Below are 17,504 nucleotides of genomic sequence, written 5' to 3' on the forward strand. Positions count from 1 at the left end.
TCTTAATAGTCATAAAAACATAAAATACCTACAAATAATCTCTAAACAAACATATAAAGTCTAAGTGAAAAAATTATTCCATTTTATTAAGAGTTGAGTAGAGACATGCTGTGTGTAAAATGAATGCTGTGGACCTACCATTCTTACCAAATTAACTCACTAAAATTAATATTTCAGTGACAGATTTTAGGAGCTCAAAAAATAATTTTAAAGGGCATCTGAAAGAATAATAGGCAAGACTAAGAAATTTTAGGGAAAGAAGAGTTGTAAGGTAAAACATTCTTCAGATTTAAAAATACAAAGATAAATAGGAAGGCCAGAAACAGACCCAAATGTTTAAAAATTATAACATATGATAAAGTGCATTACAAATTATCAAGAAAAAGATAAACTATTCAAAACTAGTTCTGAGACAACAGACAAGCTGGGGGAAAAACAGCATCTTACCATAAAACACATACCAAATTAATTCTTAGTGGATTAAAGATTCAAAAGTAATAAATAAGATGAAAGAAAATACAGGTGATTATTTACTCTCAGGATGGATAGGGAATTAAAAATAAAGTAAAATAAACAGATTTTGCTATAAACTTTAAAAATTTTCTGTACACCAAAAATCTTAAAATTAACTCAAATTTGAAAAATGTTAACAAAAATATATTGGACAAAGTCCTTTCTGTTTATTCATCAATTTAAAAGCACCAGCTAATACTCCAGTTGAAGCAAATAGTAGGAAGGTTAAGTGCATCTTTGGAGACCGGTGTTCTTGGGCCTAGCGCAGGGTCTGTCATTTACTGGTTGGGTAGCCTTGAGCAAGTTATACAGGCACACCTCATTTTATTGTGCTTTGCTTTATTGTGCTTCACTGATACTGCATTTTTTTTTACAAAGTTTTGTGCAACCTTACATTTTCAGATGATGGTTAGCATTTTTTAGCAATAAAGTATTTTTAAATTAAGGTTTGAACATTTTTTTAAGACACCATGCTATTACACACTTAACAGACTGTGGTATGGTGCAAACATAATTTTTATGTGCACTGGGAAACTAAAAGATTCATGTGGCTCACTTTATTGTGATATGATGGTGGTCTGGAACTGGACCCGCAGTATGTCTGAGATATGCTTGATATCTCTGATATACTTGAGTCTTCATAAATCTTAGCCTCTTCATCTCTGAAGGAGGCCAAGCAGTTCCATGGGGTGACTCTGAGGAGCACATGAGATAATGCACATATTTAGCCCCTTACCTAGCAAACTTAAATGTTTTCCTCTATCTCACATCTCACTGTACTCAACAGTTAATCATTATAATCAACTTCCTTGCCCCTTTCTTAATCCACCTTACTCTCCTGGGCAAACTGCAATCTGGTTAAATCCAGCCCCCCTCCTCCTTCCACCAGCACCTGCACAGCTAGACAGCGCTGGGGAAAAAAATATGCAAACATGCTGACTGGTTTCATTTAAAATTAATCATCAGTCATCAAGAGGAACTTTAATGCTGACTGACAGTCATGCTCCACTGCCCTGGTCCATTCTCTATCCTCAATGACCTTTGTCTTCAGAACTCTAATATCTCCTCCCCCATGCTCACTCTCAGCTGTGCCTTTTCTTCCTATTTCACTTAAGCTCTTATGTCTTAATCTACCAATCTAACTGCATTTGTATCCACACACTCTGTCTTTTCTATTATTTGAGATAAATGGTCTCTGCTCCTAGCAGAGAATTCTCTCTCTCTCTCTCTCTCCCTCTGTATGCGTGTGTTTCTGTACTTGGTGCCCCCATCCCCTCCTTACCTACTCAAGGACATTGCTCCAGCAATTAATTATCCTGTCTGCTCTATGATTGATCTATCAATCTTTTCTCTCCCTACTGGATCTTTATCATTCAGCATGCAAACGTTATTATTTCTACAATACTGAAAAAGCTCTCCCTTGACCCCACTTCTGCCTTCAACTACTGCCCCGTCTCTCCCTATCCCTTTACAGCATAATTTCTCAATAGATATAGATAGCTCTATATTTGCTACTTCCAGGTTTTTCCTTCCAGTTTTCTCTTGAGCCCACTACAATTAAGTTTTAGCCCCCACCTCTTCACCAGAGCAACCTTCAAGGTCCCCAATGGCCTATATGTTTCTGAACTGAATGGTCAATTCATAGTCCTCATCTTATCGCCCCTCTCAAGGGATCAGACAAACTGATTTCTCTCTCCTTGAAACGTTTTCTGGATATCACATTTGCTTGGTTTTCCTCTTGCTTTGTTGACTGTTCCTTCACAATTTCCTTCACTGGTCCTTTCTCATCTCCTCTACTGCTAACCATTAGTGCACCCAGAACTTAGTCTTTGGTCTTCTTCCTTTTGTAAAAAACCAATGTTAGTTTTAAATACCACTTCTATATTAACAACCACCAAACACAGAGGGAGCTTAACGTCAGACTCACACACCAATTCTCTATCCTCACAGATGTCTAATGGGAATCTTAAACTCAACACGCCCCAATTTACTTTGTACTCTTACTCTCCCCCACTTCCGTCCCAAATCTGCTTTTCCTGTTCTGTCTCATCGGTCTGTATATCTGTCTTTCTGCCAGTACCACAGTGTTTTCATTACTGTAGCTTCATTTTATTCTTCTCAATTTGGTTACTTTTTATTTCTTCTTCTTGCCTAATTACTATTATGGTCAGAACTCCCTACACAGTTCAGTTCAGTTTAGTCGCTCAGTCGTGTCTGACTCTCTGCAACCCCATGGACTGCAGCACACAAGGCCTCCCTGTCTCTTTTACCAACTCCCAGAGCTTGCTCGGGAGTCTCATGTCCATCCAGTCAGTGATGCCATCCGAACATCTCATCCTCTGTCATCTGCTTCTTCTCCTGCCTTCAATCTTTCCCAGCATCAGGGTCTTTTCCATGAGTCAGTTCTTCGCATCAGGTGGCCAAAGTATTGGAGCTTCAGCTTCAGCATCAAGTCATTCCAATAAATATTCAGGACTGATTTCCTTTAGGATTGATTGGTTTGATCTCCTTGCAGTCCAAGGGACTTTCAGGAGTCTTCTCCAACACCACAGTTCAAAAGCATCAATTCTTCGGCACTCAGCTTTCTTTACGGTCCAACTCTCACATCCATACATGACCACTGGAAAAACCACAGCTTTAACGATTCAGACCGTTGTTGGCAAAGTAATGTCTCTACTTATTAATATGCTGTCTAGGTTTGTCATAGCTTTTCTTCCAAAAAGCAAGCATCTTTTAATTTCATGGCTGCAGTCACCATCTGCCATGATTCTGGAACCCCAAGAAAATAAAGACTCTCACTGTTTTCATTGTTTCCCCATCTATTTGCCATGAAGTGATGGGACCGGATGCTGTGATCTTAGTTTTTTGAATGCTGAGTTTTAAGACCTAGAATCTAGCTTCTGTTAGCTTCCTAACTGGTCCCCCCTCCTTAATCATGCTCCTGCTTTCCTTCAGTCTGTTCTTAGCATAGCAATATGAATTACCTAAATCAGATCATATCTTGTTACTACTCAAAATCTTTCTGTAGATTTCCACCTCAGTCAGAGTTCTTAAAAGCTAAAGTCTTTACAGTAGTCTATAAGTAGGATGATCCCATGTCCCAGTTTTCCCAGGATACTTGCAGCTTCTATCTATAGACACAGTGTAATACCTATTAATAGACCTCCCCAGTGGCTCAGACAGTAAAGAATCTGCCTGCAATGCAGGAGACCCAGGCTTGATGCTTGGGTCAGGAAGATCCCCTGGAGAAGGAAATGGCAACCCACTACCGTATTCTTACCTGGAAGATCCCATGGACAGAGGAGCCTGGTGGGCTACAGTCCATGGGGTTGCAAAGAGTCTGACACAACTGAGCGACTAACACTTTCACACACTTACCAATACCTACTAATACCTCCCACCTTTCCCTCTAAAAATGTCCCAACTTGGATAATAAATTGTATATGGTCACCCAAATTTTAGGACCCTCCTCCATGTGTCCCCACTTCAGTTCCCTGACTTCATCTCCTATTACTCTCTCCTTTGCTGTCTTTATTCAGGTTACTCAGGCCTTGTTCTCCTTTGAACATGCTTCTTCATTTTATTGAAATATAGTTAATTTACAATGTTATGTTTAATTTCTGCTATACAGCAAAGTGACTCAGTTGTGTATATATACACGCACTCTTTTTCATGTTCTTTTCCATTGTGGTTTATCACAGGATACTGATTCTAGTTCCCTGTGCTGTACAGTAGGACCTTGTTGTTTATAACGTGTGCTTCTGCATGTTCCATCTTCTTGGGAGTGCTCTTCCCAGGTATCTACGTGGCTGGGTCCCTATTTCCTTTATGTCTTTGCTCAAATGTCACCTGCCTAATCAATCCTTCCTTGAAGACCCTATTTAAAATTATAGCCTGTTCTCTCTTCATCTAAACTTATCTGTTCCTGCTTCATGTTTCTCCATATCACTCCCTGACATCCTAACTATTTACTTCATCTTCACTTTGCATTCTTCTCTTTTCTCATAGAATTTATATCCCATGAGGAATACGTTTGTCTCCTCAGCAGTTAAAATAGTGCTTAGCACATAGTTCAGTTCAGTCGCTCAGTCGTGTCCGACTCTTTGCGACCCCATGAATCGCAGCACGCCAGGCCTCCCTGTCCACCACCAACTCCCAGAGTTCACCCAGACTCATGTCCATCGAGTCAGTGATGCCATCCAGCCATCTCATCCTCTGTCATCCCCTTCTCCTCCTTCCCCCAATCCCTCCCAGCATCAGAGTCTTTTCCAATGAGTCAACTCTTCGCATGAGGTGGCCAAAGTACTGGAGTTTCAGCTTTAGCATCATTCCTTCCAAAGAGTAGTGCTCAATAAATGTTTGTGAATGCATGTGTTACTGTTATCATTATTATAGTTAAATGGGTAAAAGAAATTATTAATTTTCAAAGAAGAAAACATTGGCTGGCCAATAAATATGCCAAAAAAAAAAAAAAAGTGTCCTTGGGAATTCCCCACTGGTCCAGTGGTCTTGTGGTTAGGACTCTGAGCTTTCACTGCCCAGGGGCCAGGTTCAATCCCTGATTGGGGAACTAAGATTTCATATGCCTTAAAAAAAAAAAAAGGTGTTCCTGCTTCACAAGTGAAGTGACAATGTGATTCCATTTTCCATGTAACACTTTAACAAAGATTACAAAATGACTGTGTCAATATTTGAGTATGATGAGATACACATTCATACTCTTCTGGTGGAAATGTAAACTGGTTTATTTTTTCTAGAAAGAAAATGGCAAAGTGTATCGAGTCTTAAAATGCCTGTTTGTTTTTTTTTATATAGTAACTCAACAACTAAGAAATAATCAGAGATACATGAAATATTTATGAACATACATGTTTATCAAAGCATTATTTGCAATCTTAAAAAATTAAGTATGGCCTAACAAGGGACTTCCCTGGTGGCTCAGTGGTAAAGAATCGGCCTGCCAATGTGGGAAATACAGGTTCAATCTCTGGGTTGGGAAGATCCCCTGAAGAAGGACATGGCAACCCACGCCAGTATTCTTGCCTGGGAAATCCCATGGATAGAGGAGCCTGGCAGGCTACAGTTCATGAGGTTGCAAAAGTGTCAGACACGATTTAGTGACTAAATAGCAACAACATGGCCTAGCAAAGGAGGTAAAAGACTTGTACACTGAAAATATGAAGCACTGCTAAAAGAAGTTAGAAACAGACAGAAAGACATGCTGTGCTTATGGATTGGAAGTCTCAGATACCAGTGAAATGTCCATACTAACCAAACTGATCTACAGATTCAATGTCATCATTATCATAATCCCAATGGCATTTTTGCAGAACTAGGAAAAAGAATCATCCTAAAATTCATGTGGAATCTTAAGGAACTCTGAAGAGCCCAAACAATTTTGAAACAGAAGAAAAGAATTGGAGGCCTCTCACTTCCCAGTTTCAAAAGTAATACTAAAGAGCAACAGCAATCAAGATAGTTTGATACTGGCATAAAGCAAGATAGATGAACCAATGGAACAGAGTAGAGATACCAGAAACAAACTCGTGCACATACAGCCAAACGGTTTTCACAAGCAAGCCATGACCTCACAATGGTAAAAGGACAATCCCGTCAACGTATTTTTTAAAAACTGTACATTCATGTGCAAAACAATGAAATTGGACCCATACCTTACATCATATATAAAAATGAGCTCAAAACAGACTGAACTGTAAGACCTAAAACTATAAACTCTGAGAAAAAAAGCTTCAGGACTTTGAATTTGGCAATGATTTCTTGGCTATGACATTGAAGCACTGGCAACAAAAGCAAAAACAGACAGATGGGACTGCATCATAATTTAAAACTTCTGAGTGTCAAAGGAAACACCAGAACAAAAAGGCAACCTAGGAAATGAGGGCAAGTATTTGCAAATCATATATCTGCTAAAGGTTTAATACCTAGAATACAAAAAGAACGCATACAACTCAACAACAAAAAAAGCAAATAACCTGATTTTAAAATGAGCAAAGGAACTGGACAGTTCCCCAAAGGAGATATGAAAATGGCAGGTGTTTGTAAGAAATGATGCTCAACATCACTCATCATTCAGTTCAGTTCAGTTCAGTCGCTCATTTGTGTCCGACTCTTTGCGACCCCATGGACAGCAGCATGCCAGGCCTCCCTGTCCATCACCAGTTCCCTGGGTTTACTCAAACTCATGTCCATCAAGTTGGTGATGCCATCCAAACATCTCATCCACTGTCGTCCCCTTCACCTCTTGCCTTCAATCTTTCCCAGCATCAGGGTCTTTTCCAAATGAGTTAGTTCTTCGCATCAGGTGGCCAAAGTATTGGAGTTTCAGCTTCAAAATCAGTCCTTCTAATGGATATTCAGGACTAATTTCCTTTAGGATCTCCTTGCAGTTCAAGGGACTCTCAAGAGTCTTCTCCAACACCACAGTTCAAAAGCATCAAGTTTTCAGTGCTCAGCTTTCTTTAATAGTCCAACTCTCACATCCATACATGACTACTGGAAAAACCATAGCCTTGACGAGACGGACCTTTGTTGGCAAAGTAATGTCTCTGCTTTTTAATATACTGTCTAGGTTGGTCATAACTTTGCTTCCAAGGAGTAAGCATCTTTTAATTTAATGGCTGCAGTCACCGTCTGCAGTGATTTTGGAGTCCCCAAAAATAAAGTCTGCCACTGTTTCCACTACTTCCCCATCTATTTGCCATGAAGTGATAGGACCAGATGACATGATCTTAGTTTTCTGAATGTTGAGTTTTAAGCCAACTTTTCACTCTCCTCTTTCACTTTCATCAAGAGGCTCTTTAGTTCCTCTTCACTTTCTGCCTTAAGAGTGGTGTCATCTGCATATCTGAGGTTATTGATATTTCTCCCGCAATCTTGATTCCAACTTGTGCTTTATCCAGCCCAGCGTTTCTCATGATGTACTCTGCATATAAGTTAAATAAGCAGGGTGACAATATACAGCCTTGACATACTCCTTTTCCTATTTGGAACCAGTTTGTTGTTCCATGTCCAGTTCTAACTGTTGCTTCCCGACCTGCATACAGATTTTTCAAGAGGCAGGTCAGGTGGTCTGGTATTCCCATCTCTTTCAGAATTTTCCACAGTTTATTGTGATCTACACAGTCAAACGCTTTGGCATAGTCAATAAAGCAGAAATAGATGTTTTTCTGGAACTCTCTTGCTTTTTCAATGATCCTACAGATGTTGCCAATTTGATCTCTGGCTCCTCTGCCTTTTCTAAAATCAGCTTGAACATCTGAAAGTTCACGGTTCATGTATTGCTGAAGCCTGGCTTGGAGAATTTTGAGTATTACTTTGCTAGCATGTGAGATGAGTGCAATTGTGTGGTAGTTTGAGCATTCTTTAGCATTGCCTTTCTTTGGGATTGGAATGGAAACTGACCTTTTCCAGTCCTGTGGCCACTGCTGAGTTTTCCAAATTTGCTGGCATATCGAGTGCAGCACTTTCACAGCATCATCTTTTAGGATTTGAAATAGCTCAATTGGAATTCCATCACCTCCACTAGCTTTGTTTGTAGTGATGCTTCCTAAGGCTCACTTGACTTCACATTCCAGGACGTCTGGTTCTAGGTGAGTGATCACACCATCATGATCATCTGGGCTGTGAAAATCCCTTTGTATAGTTCCTCTGTATATTCTTGCCATCTCTTCTTAATATCTTCTGCTTCTGTTAGGTCCATACCATTTCTGTCCTTTATTGAGCCCATCTTTGCCTGAAATGTTGGTATCTCTAATTTTCTTGAAGAGATCTCTAGTCTTTCCCATTGTTTTCATTATTAAAGAAATGCAAATGGAAATTGAAACCATAATGAGATACTACCTCATATTCATTAGTATAGCCATTATCAACAGAACAGAAGAGACGTATGGGTAAGGATGTAGAGAAACTGGAATCCTTGTACAACACTGGTGAGAATGCATGATGGTACAGCCATTATGGAAAACAGAAATTTTCCATAACACACAGATTATAGAGTTTCCTCAAAAAATTAAAAAATAGAATTATCGTATCATCTATCAATCCCAATTCTGGGTATATATCTAAAATGATTCAAAGCAGGATCTCAAAGAGCTGTTTTGCACACCCATGTTCATCACAGCATTATTCACAATAGCAAAGAGCTGAAAGCAGCCCAAATGTCCATCTACAAATTAGTGGATAAAGATAATGTTGCTTATACATACAATGGAATGTTATAAAGCCTTAAAAACAGATGAACCTCAAGATACTATGCTAAGTGAAATAAGCCAGTCACAAAAGGACAAATTCTGTATGATTCCACTCATAGGAAGTATCTAAAACAGTCAAAATCATAGAAATTAGAAAGACAGTTACCAAGTCAGGGGGAAAGAGAGAAAAATAGATGAGGAGGAATTAGTGCTTGGTACATTTTGGTTTTGCAAGATGAAAAAGTTCTAGAGATTTGTGCACAACAATGTAAATATATTTAGTACTACAGAGCTGTACTCATAAAAATAGGTAAGATGGTAAATTTAAATTTTTTTAATTACAATTTTTAAAACTCAGTATGGAAATAGTTAAATTAATAATGGTGTGTTTTTATGAAAGAACGCTATTCAGCCTTCAAAAATATTGTTTAAGAATTATTTTTAATAACATGATACAATACTTGTGATATAGGGCAAGTATTTTTAAACGTATACAGTAGTACTGACCAATTAATTAATTCATGAATGAATAAACTATGTTTAAAAAACATGAAAAAAAATAACTTGAAGAAAATATCTCAAGGTATTAACAGTAGATATCTTTGGATGGGGGATTATAGATGACTTCTATTTTAGTTTCTTTTCTGCAGTCTTCCATACTTTATAATTGCTTACAAATAACATTTTTATAATCATATAGAAGTTAAAAAATTAAATTTTTATTTTTTACTTTCATTTTATTATTATCTTAATAAAAGTTTTTCTTTTTTAATTTCTATATGCTTATAAGGTACAAAGTCCTGGGGAGCAAAGATGAAAAACATAAAGAATATAAAACTGGAGCTCTCCAAGGACACAGTCTAGCCAGATCGTAAACTCCTTCCTTTTGGCCTCAGTAACTAGGCCAGCGCCCCAACCTGGACCTGAGCTCTGTGGAGTTGAAACCCAGGTCAAAGTCATTTTCTCCCATCCCAACCTGGCATTTTTATCTCTCCTCTCCCTCTGCCTAAGCAGCAGTCATCTCTACCCTGATTTAGATCAAGTCAAACTTGCTCTGCTGAGGTAAATTACCTTATCATGAGGTCATATTTAACAGACTGATGAATGGGTCATAAAAAATTATGAAGATCTGAACTATCACTCAGTGTCTCTGAGTTAGAACAAAAATGTCTGAAACCTGATTTTTAGAACCTTGAAACCAGCGCTGCAAATTTAATCCCTTTCATTGAATACTCTTATTCTGGCTCCCCTCTGGCTGCTCCCTGTCCCTACATAGCCCACCGTCTCCCGCTCCCACTGTCCCCCTCCCTGCTACTGTGTCCTCTGAAACCCTGCTCCACTGTAGATAGGCAGCTTTCCTCCATCAAGAAAATCCCTGGTTGCTCTCTCCACATCCTCGCCTTGACAGAGCTCCAGCTTCCCCTGAACACTCCACTTCCTCATGCTCCTGTCTTTCATATGGAGGCTCTTTATTTTCGACCTCCTGTGAACTTCAGAGCCAGGTAAGATCTCAGGACTTTGCGTGTTCTCCACCATAACTCCCTCACCTTCACATATATAAAATGTTTCCTTCAAGGTTTATGCTCTGCCCTTCTGTTTGCTGTTACCAACAACGTGCCAGTTGTTTATCCACATTCTGTGAGTTGTCTGGAATCCAACCTGAGGTACTGATGACTTTTGCGCTCAGGTAATGAGTAATCCTACACCACATCCTCATACTAACTTGACCTTTACAGTTCTATAATCCCTCCCTGACAAGGACACACCCTGGGCCCCATCATCAGTCACAACAACTCCACCTCATTCCAGGACCTTTTATTTTCTTCACAACTGTTCAGCTCTGACCTTGACATCCATTCCTTTCCCTTCCAGTTTATACCTCATGATCCCTTCATTATACTCACACTGCTACCCAAGACATACTGTTTACCCATCTCGCAAAATCTAAGCCCAAGATAAATCAAAACCATTTTACTCTTCACTCTCAATCTGCTCCTGAATCAAGATGAAGAAGGGGAGGGGGGTCACTGATGGACTGGAGGAACATGTGGGCTGGAAGAATAACAAGTGAGGCAAAAGTCCACCTGTGATTGAAACAGTAAATTTGTAGAGACACCAATTCACATAGTTGTGTGATCTTCTCTACTGTCCCAGGGTAGGAATGAAATACACAAAGGGCTGGATTGAGGGTTTTGCAGTACAGGAGAGGAGAATGACAAGACAATGGAGGAACTGAGACTGAAGCAAAGTGAGCGAGTGAGAGTGAGAGTCGCTCAGTCGTGTCCGACTCTTTGTGATCCCATGGACTATACAGTCCATGGAATTCTCTAGGCTAGAATACAGGGGTGGGTAGCCTTTCCCGTCTCCAGGGGATCCTCCCAACCCAGGGATCAAACCCAGGTCTCCCGCATTGCAGGCAGATTCTTTACCAACTGAGCTATCAGGGAAGCACTTTTGAAGCAAAGGACCATAATATCTAGGTAGAAGATGAAAGGGAGTAAAAATGTGACTACTTCTGTTGTTTCTAGTGTGCTGTGTCCATCAGTTTTTTTTCTTTTCTTTTTGGTGTATGAGAACCTGGCACAGTTTTAAGATCCAGAGTGTTCAAAAGAAGAGCCTGCAGATTAGCCTAACTAAGGTGTCAGGATTGGTTCCACATTTCCTGGACCATTTACCACCAACAGAGAGGTGACTATGGTGATATGAAACCTAAGGAGACTGAATGCAGTCAGTTGGTAAAGGGCAGGGGATAGATTTCATTTTTCATAATAATGAGATTAATAATTAATAGTGTAGACTTGAGGTAGGCCAACCAGAGTTTTAATTTGGCCCTGCCACTTACTAACTGTAATAACTAGGTGAATTACTCACTTTGGTTTCTTTATCTGTAACGTGGGGACAATAAGAATATCTTAAGCAGCCACTGTAAGGACTAAATGATGTCTTGGGCTATTGTTAGTATTATTATGGTAATAATACAATAGCAAAGAGGGTTGATACTTTTCCAGGAGTTTCTAATTTCTAACCAAGCATCTAGCTCAGAAGATTAAGATCTTAAATAAACTCATATTACTCGAATTTAACTCAGTCAAAACTTTCTGATATTTTCCTATGAAACCTGATTTCAGTATGACTGTATCCTATTAGGAGACCTATGTGTTCCTATGTATCTTCTCTTCTGGTTGGTCTCATATAGCCCCATGGTTATAAATACCATCTATACATGGATAACTCTATACCTCATTCAGACCTATCCTATGATCTTCAGACTCATATGTCCAACTATCTTCAAACTTTACACTTAAATATTAGTTTACTTTTATATTTAAAATAAAACTCTTTTGCACAGGCAACAAAAGAAAATATAGATAAAATTGAACTCCATCAAAACTTAAAACTTCTTAACATAAAGGGATCTAATCAACAGAGTAAAAAGGCAACCCATAGAATGGGAGAAAATATTTGGGAACTATACATCTTATAAGGGGTTAATACATAGAACATAAAAAGAACTCCTACATCACAACAACAAAAAAATCACCCAATTAAAACTGGCAAAGAATTTGGATAGACATCTCTTCAAAGAAAACACACAAATGACCAATAAGCATATGAAATGATGCTCAACATTACTAATCATCACAAATCGCAATGAGATATCGCTTTGTACCTTATTATTAATAGAATAGCTACTATTTTTAGAAAAGGGGAAAGTAAAAAGTCAAGGAGGAGCTTGTTGCACTGTTGATGGAAATGGAAAATGGCGCAGTCCCTATGGAAAACAGTATGGCAGTTCCTCCAAAAATTAAAAATAGAGTTACCATATAATCCAGAAACCCCATTCTGGCTATACATTCAAAGAATTGAAAGCATGGACTTGAAGAGATATTTATACACCTATATTCACACTATACACAACAGCCAAAAGATGGAAGCAACCCAAGTGTCCACTGACAGATGACTGGAAAAACAAACTGTAGAATATCATACAAACAACAGAATATTATTCAGTCTTAAAAAGGAAGAAAATTCTGACACATGCTTTTTAACACAGATGAACCTTGAGGACATTATGCTTACTGAAATGAGCAGTCACAAAGAACAAATACCATATGATTCCATGTAAATGAGGTATATAGAATGGCCAGATTCACAGAGACAGAAAGTAGAAAGGTGCTTACTAGGGGCTGAGAATCCCAGGGATGGGGGAGCCTGGTGGGAGGCCGTCTATGGGGTCACACAGAGTCGGACATGACTGAAGTGACTTAGCAGCAGCAGCAGCAGCAGGGGCTGAGGAGGGTGGGGAATGGGCAGTTATTGCTTAATGGACACAGAGTTTCAATTCTGCAAGATGGAAAGAGTTGGTGATGGTTGTAAAACATCATGAACATACTTAATGCCACTAAACTGTACACTTAAGAGTCATGATGATAAATTTTACGTTATGTGTATTTTATCACAATAAAATTTTTAATTAAAGTAAAATTCTTAATTTCACAAGTCCCCCACCCCACCCAATTTCCTCATTCCAAAAACTGGCACCAGGTTCAGTTCAGTTCAGTTCAGTCACTCAGTCGTGTCCGACTCTTTGCGACCCCATGAATCGCAGCACGCCAGGCCTCCTTGTCCATCACCAACTCCCGGCGTTCACTCAGACTCACGTCCAACGAGTCAGTGATGCCATCCAGCCATCTCATCCTCTGTTGTCCCCTTCTCCTCCTTCCCCCAATCCCTCCCAGCATCAGAGTCTTTTCCAATGAGTCAACTCGTCGCACGAGGTAGCCAAAGTACTGCAGTTTCAGCTTTAGCATCATTCCTTCCAAAGAAATCCCAGGGCTGATCTCCTTCAGAATGGACTGGTTGGATCTCCTTGCAGTCCAAGGGACTCTCAAGAGTCTTCTCCAACACCACAGTTCAAAAGCATCAAATCTTCGGCGCTCAGCCTTCTTCACAGTCCAACTCTCACATCCATACATGACCACAGGAAAAACCATAGCCTTGACTAGACGGACCTTTGTTGGCAAAGTAATGTCTCTGCTTTTGAATATGCTATCTAGGTTGGTCATAACTTTCCTTCCAAGGAGTAAGCGTCTTTTAATTTCATGGCTGCAGTCACCATCTGCAGTGATTTGGGAGCCCAAAAAAATCAAGTCTGACATTGTTTCCACTGTTTCCCCATCTATTTCCCATGAAGTGATGGGACCAGATGCCATGATCTTCGTTTTCTGAATGTTGAGTTTTAAGCCAACTTTTTCACTCTCCACTTTCACTTTCATCAAGAGGCTTTTTAGTTCCTCTTCACTTTCTGCCATCAGGGTGGTGTCATCTGCATATCTGAGGTTATTGATATTCCTCCCGGAAAGCTTAATTCCAGCTTGTGTTTCTTCCAGTCCAGCGTTTCTCATGATGTATTCTGCATATAAGTTAAGTAAGCAGGGTGACAATATACAGTCTTGACGTACTCCTTTTCCTATTTGGAACCAGTCTGTTGATCCATGTCTAGTTCTAACTGTTGCTTCCTGACCTGCATACAGATTTCTCAAGAGGCAGGTCAGGTGGTCTGAGTCACTCTTAATTCCTTCTCTCGTGCTCATATCCAATAGTTAGTAAGTCACATTACCTTTTGCTTCCAAATTGTATTCTGAATTCACCCACTTATCTCTTCCACAGATAACACTCCACTTCAGGCCATCCTCCACTCTTGCCTGTGATGCTCCAAAAGTTTCCTAACCAGTCGACCTGTTTTCATTCTTGTCCTCTACGGTCAGTTCTCCACATATCAGCCAGAGTACTCTTTTTAGGATAGAAACCATGCCTTATCCTTTCTCTGCTTAAAAATACTCTGATGGTTTCTCATTGCACCAAGTATAAAATTCAAACTCCTTGACACCGTCTACAAAGCTCTAGATGGTCTGGCCTCTTGCCAATGTCTCTGACCGTATGCCTCATCAGTACTCACTTTAATCACTATGTTCCAGTAACATAGGTTACTGGAACTTCCTATGCTGACCTTCCCTGTGTTGCTCAAACACCCTAAGTGCAGGTCCTCACCTCACAGCCTCTGCACTTGTTCCTCTGCTTGGAACACTGTCTTCCAGTTCCTCATATGATAGACTCCTTCTCACCCCTGCGTCTCAGCTCAGATATCACCCTCTCAGAAAAATATTCACTCACCCTTCAGTCTAAAGTAGCCACCCACTGACTGTCACTCTTTACACCCTTATGCTCTTTTATCTCTACTTGGCACTTAACCACTATTTGACATTCATACTTATTTTCACAAATTTATGGTTGGTTTCACCATCCTCCAATTATCTCACTATCTGAGCTCCCTGAGAACAGTGTCTTTCTCAATTCCAGAACAAGGCTGGGCACATAACCTAATTTGCTGAATGAATGAAGAAGTAAATAACATTAACAATCCAATTTTCTTTCTATGTTCCAGATGCTCATAAAATCCTTTGGGGTAAATTTGTATTTCTAATGTTAGCTGTCACCAAGGTCTCTTCCATCTAGTCTAGAATGTGCTAACCAGCCTTTAAAATGCAAGCAACCTATTTCACATCTCATTCTCTGTATGTGTACCTGAAGGGAACAAGTTTATATTTCTACCCCCACTTTTGTGGCAGTGAAATCTTTAAACTCTCTTGTGTTTCTTGAAGCTAGATTGTGGGTTTTTGTATTGGAAATTACACTCATTCAAAAAAAAAGTCTGGATATCTGATAAGTCCTTTGAAAACTGTTCAAAGTATTTGATTATATAATTTTTTAGTCTGCAGAATGTTTCAAGGTCCATTCTCTTCATGATTAGCTACCTATCTGTCCAGGACAAAATAGTCTAGCACAAATGTGATTTCTCTGGCCCTTCTATTTGTGCAACTCCAATATCCAACCACAGTTGGGCTCATGAACATAGACTTCTCTTTTTTTTTTTTTTCCCTGAGATGTGTCTGTAGTAGACACCTGGATAACAGCACAAAAGTGCTGCATACCCACTGACAGCTGAAGTCCTGCATGCCAAGCTCAGCTGTAGCTGCTCTACTGTGCCCCAAATGCTGATATACATAGGTGATGACATGCCACTTGGGATGGTGTCTGATGACGTGGATAGAGTCCTGTTCCTTCACTCGAGTCACACTCTGGTGTTTTGAGGCCAAGGCAAACAATGTCTCACAGAGATCTTGGGCAAAAAAAGAGCTATTTAAAATTTTACTCATGGTCCCCTTTCTATAAAATCCATACACAGTCTAGGGGATCACCTGAAGAGGCTGGACAGACCTTCTGCATCCTCCTCTATTCTGATGCAGAAGCTCTAATATTCGTCTAAGCCTGGACCCTCTACTCTTTTTTTTTTCTCAAAGGAGTTCTTTAGAGCTTTCCTCTTCCTCGGGCAAGTAAGTACTGACTGCTTCATCCCACACAACCCACAGACACATCCAAAGGTGTTTCTTTAAAGTCAGTAATCAAAATAAAACCATTAGTTATGGCTAATATTTACTTCACACTTAATGGGTCCTAGGTGCTGAGTTAAGCACTGCCCTGAGTTAAGCACTATCATCTGGGAAATTGAGGCTTGGAAAGCTTTAAAAACTTGCTAAGCTAAAGGGCACTCGGCAGCGGCCACAGCGCAGATTCGACTTCACTCGCTCGCAGTTCGCTCCGCGCCCTCTGCAACCATGTCTGACAAACCTGATATGGCTGAGATTGAGAAGTTTGAATCAGTTCTAATGAGGTGGATGAAACTGGAGCCTATTATACAGAGTGAAGTAAGCCAGAATGAAGAACACCAATACAGTATACTAACGCATATATATGGAATTTAGAAAGATGGTAACAATAACCCTGTGTACGAGACAGCAAAAGAGACACTGATGTATAGAACAGTCTTATGGACTCTGTGGGAGAGGGAGAGGGTGGGAAGATTTGGGAGAATGGCATTGAAACTTGTAAAATATCATGTATGAAACGAGTTGCCAGTCCAGGTTCAATGCATGATACTGGATGCTTGGGGCTGGTGCACTGGGACAACCCAGAGGGATGGTATGGGGAGGGAGAAGGGAGGAGGGTTCAGGATGGGGAACACATGTATACCTGTGGCGGATTCATTTTGATATTTGGCAAAACTAATACAATTATGTAAAGTTTAAAAATAAAATAAAATTTAAAAAAAACTATCCTATTAAAAAAAAAAAGAGAGAGAAGTTCGATAAGTCGAAATTGAAGAAAACGGAAACGCAAGAGAAAAATCCACTGCCTTTGAAAAAAACGATTGAACAGGAGAAGCAAGCAGGCGAGTCGTAATGAAGCGTGCGCCGCCAGTATGCACTGTACATTCCACAAGCATGGCCTTCTTATTTTACTTCTTTTAGCTGTTTAACTTTGTAAGATGCAAAGAGGTTGGATCGAGTTTAAATGACTGTGCTACCCCTTTTCACATCAAAGAATGGAGAACTGCTGACAACGTAGGCCGCGCCTTCCTCTCCCATCTGCCTGTGTGGCTGGCAGGGAAGGAAAAGAACTTGCATGTTAGTGAAGGAGGAAGCTGGGTGGGAAGACAGTGAAATCTAGAGTAAAAAGCTGGTCCAAGGTGTTCTGCGGGCTGTAAAATGCAGTTTAATCAGAGTGCCATTTTTTTTGGTTGTTGTTCAAATGATTTTAATTATTGGAATGCACAATTTTTTTAATATGCAAATAAAAAGTTTTAAAACCTGAAAAAAATAAATAAAATATAAAAACTTGCTAAGCTAAGACTTGAAGGAGTCAGCAGTTGAATACTGATCT

Source organism: Bubalus bubalis, chromosome 9, assembly GCF_019923935.1.
Source record: "Bubalus bubalis isolate 160015118507 breed Murrah chromosome 9, NDDB_SH_1, whole genome shotgun sequence".
NCBI lineage: Eukaryota > Metazoa > Chordata > Mammalia > Artiodactyla > Bovidae > Bubalus > Bubalus bubalis.